Raw genomic sequence first — 8,572 nt, forward strand, 5'->3', positions numbered from 1 at the left:
TTGCTTCCAACTACCGGCAACATGTTCTTTTGATCATTATTAAGCAACTCACTTGAAGAATAATCCCGAAAAATGTAATAAATTAGCAAGCGCCATCAAAAAAACAAACGCGCCAAGTCGTTTGACGTTTCAATTTTCACTTTGCATTCCAATCGGAGGCTGAAGAAAACCGAGCGAGAGACGAAGGCAAAAAAGAACAAAGGCTGGCCGTCAACACCACCAGCAGCACAGCCAGCGATGCCAGGAAACTTTCCCTATAAATGCCACTTTTCGTGAGTGTTCGTTTGAACTGTCAGCGCAAATGGCAACACTCGACAGAGTGTTGGAAGAAAAAAGAACTAAGCCGATATTAGAAAAATGGGCGTTGCCCGATGCATTCGCCTCGATTAGAATACCCTTGGGAATTTTTTTTTGTTAAATGCTTGGTAAAGAAATAGAATAACTTTTAGTGAAAGTGAAAATAAACAGAAATGTTTACAAAAACTTGCTCTACTCGTTGGTGTACTTGGTTTTAGTAAAATTCAAGGTAGACTCTAGATTATCCAGCATCATTCAAACACGACCGCTTATTAGGATTAAAATGGGTAGATTTCCCCTAAAACAAATATATTCAAAGGATCGTAATGCAGGCTAGTTTAGTCATTAAAGTATTCTAAGGCATCTGCCTTACCCAATTTGATGGATTCATTAACTGCTCGAATTTTGGGCCACACCTCCATTCAGGAGAGTTCATTCCATTATGCAGCATTCTAACGCAAGCATAAAACTCAAGTGAACATCATTCTCTCTCACACACAGTTTACGCTCTCCCACAGCAACGCGACGAAGTCGCAGAATCAAAACAAACCAGCTGATGGCGAAGCAAACAGCACGTAAGCGCTCTCTTTTGCTGTGGCAGATATCCTTTCTGTAGCATAACAGTACACGGTGGGAGGTGTGGCAACATGAGAGAGAGCGTAGAGCATGACTTGCTCTCCTTGCGAGATGTTGCGCAACAGTGTCGCGTGACATAATTCAAGTGTCGCGTGCAACATTACTATGCTAGGAGAAATTCTGAAGTTACCTTCTGGATATGCGGTAGCACTCTGTGTGTGTTGTATGACAACAAATGTTGTTTGTTGAGCATACATTTTACAGCGTACGTTCGTTCGTTCGTTGGTTGGGGTGAATTACGCAGGATGCATCCGCTCAACACAAATATCAACTCCCGATGTAACCCGATACTTCCACTTGGCCATATGCCGTGTGTGTGTGGAATGAAATTTTCGGTGAAGTGCGAAGAAAGAGGTGAGTCGAGAGCGTGGGGGGGATGAAGAGACTTTTTAATTGAAGTTTTTATAAAGAGGGTGAAATGGTCGAATGATGTCCATCGCTGACCCCTGGCGGTGAGTTTAGCAGCTGAGTGATGGCGATTTCCTTAATGCATATTTGCAATTCCAAAGTTTCCCCCCGGGGACACTGCTTTGAAAACTGCATATTAAATGCACCGAATGCAAATAGGTGCATAATTGAATTCATCAACGACTCGTAAAATGCTGGTACGTGACCTTAGGTTTTGCATGTCAAATAAAAATGGGATTTTTGTAAAGAATATTTCAGAATCATATTTAATCTTTTGATGTAAATTTTGAAAACCTAGCGAAAAATTAAAACTATTTAAAAAAGCATATCTCGTATTTCAATAAAATACTAAAATAGCTAAACGACATAAACGTTCAAAGTGCTGTGCAAAATCGACAATTTAATTTCACTGCCAACCATTAATCACACCGTATTGGTTTAATTGGACAGCGAGCCAACCTCCGGGGTCGCGACGCACAGCTGGAAGCATTTCGTCTACAGGGAAAGTGATCCTAGCTAGATCTAGAAAGGGAAAGTCGCACCCTCGCGGTGGCGGCAATTTTAAAACGGAGCAATATCGTCCGTAATTGTTCTTTGCCGATGGGTGCTGTGAAATTTTATAGGTCTCGTTACTCCCGGTGAGAGTCGGATAGATGTTCGGGAAGGTGGTGTTCTTTTTTTTCTTGAGCTGCCCAAGGGCGACAATTAGGCTCAGCAATTAGGCACGTGGCGGGACGATTCAGTTTGAGGAAATTTGATTGGAATATTGTAATGAATTAAAAACGAAAAACGTACTCAACTCAACTCAACTCAACTCAACTCAACTCAACTCAACTCAACTCAACTCAACTCAACTCAACTCAACTCAACTCAACTCAACTCAACTCAACTCAACTCAACTCAACTCAACTCAACTCAACTCAACTCAACTCAACTCAACTCAACTCAACTCAACTCAACTCAACTCAACTCAACTCAACTCAACTCAACTCAACTCAACTCAACTCAACTCAACTCAACTCAACTCAACTCAACTCAACTCAACTCAACTCAACTCAACTCAACTCAACTCAACTCAACTCAACTCAACTCAACTCAACTCAACTCAACTCAACTCAACTCAACTCAACTCAACTCAACTCAACTCAACTCAACTCAACTCAGCTCAACTCAACTCAACTCAACTCAACTCAACTCAACTCAACTCAACTCAACTCAACTCAACTCAACTCAACTCAACTCAACTCAACTCAACTCAACTCAACTCAACTCAACTCAACTCAACTCAACTCAACTCAACTCAACTCAACTCAACTCAACTCAACTCAACTCAACTCAACTCAACTCATCTGCACTAACTTAATGACCCAATTTAAATCAACCGGAACGACCTTCCATCTCTTGCAAGCGGTGACAGTAGCACAACAAAAGTTTTCGCACAGTTCAATTAGTGATGATAGCTTCCTCTCGAAACTCTCCTCGTTGAATGTATCGTAAATCTCTTCCCTTCTCTCATTCTGGTAAGCGATTTCCCACAATAGATAGCACACATCGGTTTTGAGATGAGCGATGAGCCGGCGTAGAAAAGCCTAAACAATATTCTCTCACCCTTGTTGCACATTCCGGGAGCTGCTCTGCCAGATGGTGTCCCTTCGATTTCATGCTTAAGCTTTATGTTCGAGCAAGATGCAGCGGTAAGATAACTCGGGCACATTGGCAACATCTATTCACACAATGAGGGATGAGCCTTAATGACACAGATCATGGCGCATCTTGTCGTATCTTGGCTCTTTTGTCAGTTTCTGAGATTTTTGATCAGTGGCAAATCGCACTTTTTCTTGTTTTCAGAATAGTCTCAGTTTAGAATGCAATTTTTGCGACATTTAAGATCACTTGTGACAAGCTAGAGCTTCTCCAACAACCCCATCTCTTCGCAGATTGTTTATCATTTCCCGTAGACTCAATATCTCCTTCGGATTTCGATTACCGCCAATGACTTCATCCAGCTTTTAATGCGAGCCATTTTCATTCACACTCTCCGGCCTCAAATTGCATGCGGTGAAACCCCGTAATCTACAGCTCACATGACATGACCTGCGAGGTGCATAAATTTACGCGCGTAATTGCGTTCAAGGCTCACCTCCAAGAGGGCTTCGGGGGACATTATCGAAGCCCCTCGGTAGGAACAACTCAATATCCATTGCTCAGTGTCAGTTTTTAAAAAGTTCTAAAATTCTAAACATATCCTGATCTTATACACAGAACATTGTATCAAATAAAAAAATTCAAAATATTTCAAAAGTACTTTAAAAACATTAATGAGTGTAATCGTCAACCTTGGAAAACTCACAGGAAGAGTTTGAGGTAAGTTAATGCATGTTTCTCATGCAAGGTAATGTTAATGTTGTACCACACTACTTTTTGCACAAGCAAAAAAAAAAGAGCATCAAGGATCTTATTGGCCGACTGCACGCGGACATGGCACCAGAAACGCACAATTTCAAAGCTCATTGGATTTCCAAGCAGAAGGCAGAAGAAAAAAAAAATGCAAAAAACAAGCCCACTTCCGGTGTGGTGGGGCTGCGTTAATGTAATGCAGGTACAAGGCTAATTGCGCAAGGACAGTGCAGTGCCTTGAGCGGGATGCAAATTTAACCGACGAAGGAAAATCAGGCGGGGTTTTACCCCCCTTCAAGTGTTGTATAGTTGATGAGGACTCGAGAAAAAAAGAAAGAGTTAAGTGCACTGTTGCTTGCAAACTCTAATTGTGGCACTTTGTCATGAAAGGGATTTTCCTATTAGTCGTTGATATGAATACAATTTGAATGTTTCAGTGTTAGTTTGTTTCTAAAAAGTTTTTGTAATTTTTATTCTCTATGCAAACTTTGGAGAAAAACTATTCGGCCTTGTCCAAATATTTTTGAAAAAAATCAAAGTGCGCGTGTTTCTGGGGAACCCAAACATCACTTTATTTTCCAATCTTTCAAATTGAAATGAATTGGAAATTCAGAATCAAGCTTAATATTTCTGCAAAGACACAAACATACAAACATAAATATAAACACACATTCTATAGAATTACTAGTTCACATTCGGTTAAAAGACAGCACAGTTTTTAACAAGATTTTATGCAAAAATTAGATTACTTCCTAAATACAATTTAAATTTATGTTTCCTACATAATCTCACGCGCCACCCATACAATTCACACTACCCACCACACTTTCCCACAGCTCAAACCTGCCGGCTGCGCTGGGAAAACCCAATTTATCACATCATTTAATCAAATTTCCACCAAACCGCGGCTCTCATAATGGTAAACAAACAACGCCCGACCGCACAATCTGCTCCCAGTCCGCTGCTGCTCGCTGCTGCCTGGTGATAAGGACCAGTGCATAAAAGCTGCAGCAGCAGCACATTTGGACGGATTTCGTCACGACGATTTATGCTCGCGGGACACGTGGCACAACTTAAACAAAACACGCACACGTGTGTTTGTGCGTGGCGATTGTGCGTTGTGCGCTTTTATTTGCCCTCCCTCTTTTTATTTTGCTGATTGACCCACTGTAGTTACTGATTAACGTTGGATTGGCCAGTTGATTAGCATTAGGTTTTGTAGCGGGAACCAGTTCTTGCGACGTTCTGCATTTGTTTATTTTCTGTGGTCTCACTTCTCGGGTGGCCGGAAGTGATTTGCTGCACGCGCCTCGTGCAATTTTCCGGATTTTATTCGAAGGGATGATGCAGAGTTTTCATAGCTTTAAAGAAGTGACGGGTTGTAATAAGCTAGAAGGAAACATTAAGATAATAGAGGATTTGTTAGTTCATTTTAGGAGATATGTACAGTAATGAAATTTATTAAGAATCAAACTCAGATCTTTTTACGATTTTTCTTGATACAACCTCTTTTTATTTATTTTTCTCAAAATTATAAAGCATTTAATTAAGAGCCATGGTTTCAACTTTTTAATGAAAAAAGTGTTTAAACATGCATTATACACCTGTCCAGCTGTTTTGCCATAATTAATTTCCAAAATATCTAAGTATTGACGAAAATTTTATTTTATGCCAAAATAAAATTTTTGCGTTGCTGTACATTGGAATTCATAAAATTCATAAAAATTCAAAACATTTTTTAACAAGCCCAAACATGTTTAATATGATTGTCAATGCAGAAAAATGCATTTTAGGCTGTTTCCAGTTGAATAGGCTTCTATTTTCGTGGAAATTTTGAAGCTTTTTTTTTTCTCTACGAATTCGGTCTTTTTTCTTCAATTTTAATTTTTGTATTTTTTAATCCGACTGAAACTTTTTTGGTGCCTTCAGTATGCCCAAAGAAGCCATTTTGCATCATTAGTTTGTCCATATAATTTTCCATACAATTTTCGCAGCTGTCCATACAAAAATGATGTATGAAAATTCAAAAATCTGTATCTTTTGAAGGAATTTTTTGATCGTTTTGATGTCTTCGGCAAAGTTGTAGGTATGGATACGGAATACACTGGAAAAAAATGATACACGGTAAAAAAAATTAGGTGATTTTTTTATTTAACTTTTTATCACTAAAATTTGATTTGCAAAAAAAACACTATTTTTATTTTTTTTATTTTTTGATATGTTTTAGAGGACATAAAATGCCAACTTTTCAGAAATTTCCAGGTTGTGCAAAAAATCATTGACCGAGTTATAATTTTTTTGATCAATACTGATTTTTTCAAAAAATCGAAATATTGGTCGCAAAATTTTTTCAACTTCATTTTTCGATGTAAAATCAAATTTGCAATCAAAAAGTACTTTAGTAAAATTTTGTTAAAGTGCACCGTTTTCAAGTTAAATCCATATTTAGGTAACTTTTTTGAAAATAGTCGCAGTTTTTCATTTTTTTAAATTAGTGCACATGTTTGAACACTTTTGAAAAAATATTTTTGAAAAGCTTAGAAAATTCTCTATATTTTGCTTCTTCGGACTTTGTTGATACGACCTTTAGTTGCTGAGATATTGCAATGCAAAGGTTTAAAAACAGGAAAATTGATGTTTTCTAAGTCTCACCCAAACAACCCACCATTTTTTAATGTCAGCAACTAATGGTCCGATTTTCAATGTTAATATATGAAACATTTGTGAAATTTTCCGATCTTTTCGAAAACATTATTTTCAAAATTTTCAAATCAAGACTAACATTTCAAAAGGGCCAAACATTCAATATTACGCCCTTTTAAAATGATAAATTAAAATTTTAAGATAATTTCCGAATTATGACCGACACAGGTAATAAAGTCACTTTTTTAGCAACAATTGAAAAAAACACTTTTAAAACATGAAATCGGTAAAATTTTACAGATATTTATACACTCGATTGCAAATTTGGGTTAAAATAATCGAAATATTAAATCAAGAACTTGTTATTTTGTGATAAAAATGAAATAAAAATTGTTTTTAACGAATACAAGAAAGAAATAAAAAAAAGCCTTTGCAAATAATTTTAAAATGTTTTTTTTTAATCTTTAATTATGTTTTTTTCTGTTCCTTGTTTTGAATTTTATTTACTCAAATCAGAATTGAGCATTTTAGAATAATTTAAACCCAAAACAGGAATTTTTCTGGTACTTTTTTCTTGACCCTTTCCGATTTCAATGAAACTTTCTAGACATGTTATCCTTCGCTTATGTAAGCCATTTTTGTGCATATGGAGCCAGTTTCACTCGATAATGACATTTGAGAAGGGCTTTAGTGTTTTTAATATTTTTGTAATTCGGAATTTAAATATTTCTGTATCTCGAAGCCGTTGCATCGTATCAAAAAAAGGTCAAAAAAAATTGTGGAAATTTGACGGGCTTTCTGAAAAAAATACACTGTAAGAAAAAAACACGCCACTTTTATGAGATTTTCGTATTTTAAAGTTTTAAGAGTCAAATTTGAGGATTTTTATCCGTTCAAAATTTTTGTGAAAATAGTTTTAGATGTTACAAAAAGACTCACGAAAAATGCAGGATGGTGCAACTCACCTAAAAAAATACAAAAAATCATTTACTGAAACTGTTTTTTTTTTAAAGTGCTCTCAACGTCAAAATTTTCAAAAACTGAATACGGGAATCGATTCTCCAGACAATTTTACATAATTAATTAATCCTTGTGAAGTTACAGCGGTTTTAAAAATGTTGAAAAAATTGGTTTTTTAAAATCGTTTATGGCAATTTCTATATGACAAACTTGATTTTTCAGTCTCGCAAATATTCTTACCAGAAAGCTCGTCCAATTTCCCATAAGATTGTCTTTGACCACATTTCAATTGGAAGTATGGGCTCATATAAGCTAATAGCATTGCTCATAATTAAAAACTAAATATTTTTTTCAGTGTAGTTCAGTGGATGGTAGAAACCTGGATAGTAAATTAGTTTAAATCATAAAAAACGAGTCATTTCGAAAAGTGGTCAAAGACAATTTTATCGGAAATTGGACGATAAAATATGGTTAAAAATATTTACGAGACTGAAAAGTCAGAAATTGCCAAAAACCATCAAAAAACCTACTTTTCAACGTTTTTGTTTTTAAAACCGCTGTAACTTCACAAGGATTGGACTAAGAGCAGTGGTCAATATGGAGACTTTTATGTAAAATTGTCTGGAGAATCGATTCCCTTGTTCGGTTTTTGAAAATTTTGACGTTTAGAGCACTTCTCAAGAAAACCAGTTTCAGTAAATGATTTTTGTAATTTTTTAGGTGAGTTGCTGCATCCTGCATTTTTCGTGAGTTTTTTTGTTGTTACAAAAGACTTAGGCTTTTTTCCCAAAAATTTTGAACGAAAAAAATCGTGGGCTTGCCCTCAAATTTGACTTTTGAACTTTAAAATCAGAAAATCTCATAAAAATGGCGTGTACTTTTTTTAGGGGTTTTTTTTCAGAAAGCCCGTCAAATTTCCTTCAAGTTTGTGTTTGACCATTTTTTAACACGATGCAACGGCTTCGAGATTCAGAAATATTAAAATTCTGAATCACAAAAATATTTAAACACTTACGCCCTTCTCAAATGTCATTATCGAGTGAAACTGGCTCCATATACACAAAAATGGCTTTTATAAGCGTAGAATAACATGTCTACAAAGGTTCATTGAAATCGGAGAGGGTCCGGTACAACCGATTCCCTGTTTGGCATGGAATTGCTCTTTATTTCTTTTTAGTATAAGCCAAGAAAATTTAAATTCTCTGAATCATACATAAATTTAAAGTTTTTT

The sequence above is a fragment of the Culex quinquefasciatus genome, chromosome 2 (genome assembly GCF_015732765.1).
Source record: "Culex quinquefasciatus strain JHB chromosome 2, VPISU_Cqui_1.0_pri_paternal, whole genome shotgun sequence".
Classification (NCBI taxonomy): domain Eukaryota; kingdom Metazoa; phylum Arthropoda; class Insecta; order Diptera; family Culicidae; genus Culex; species Culex quinquefasciatus.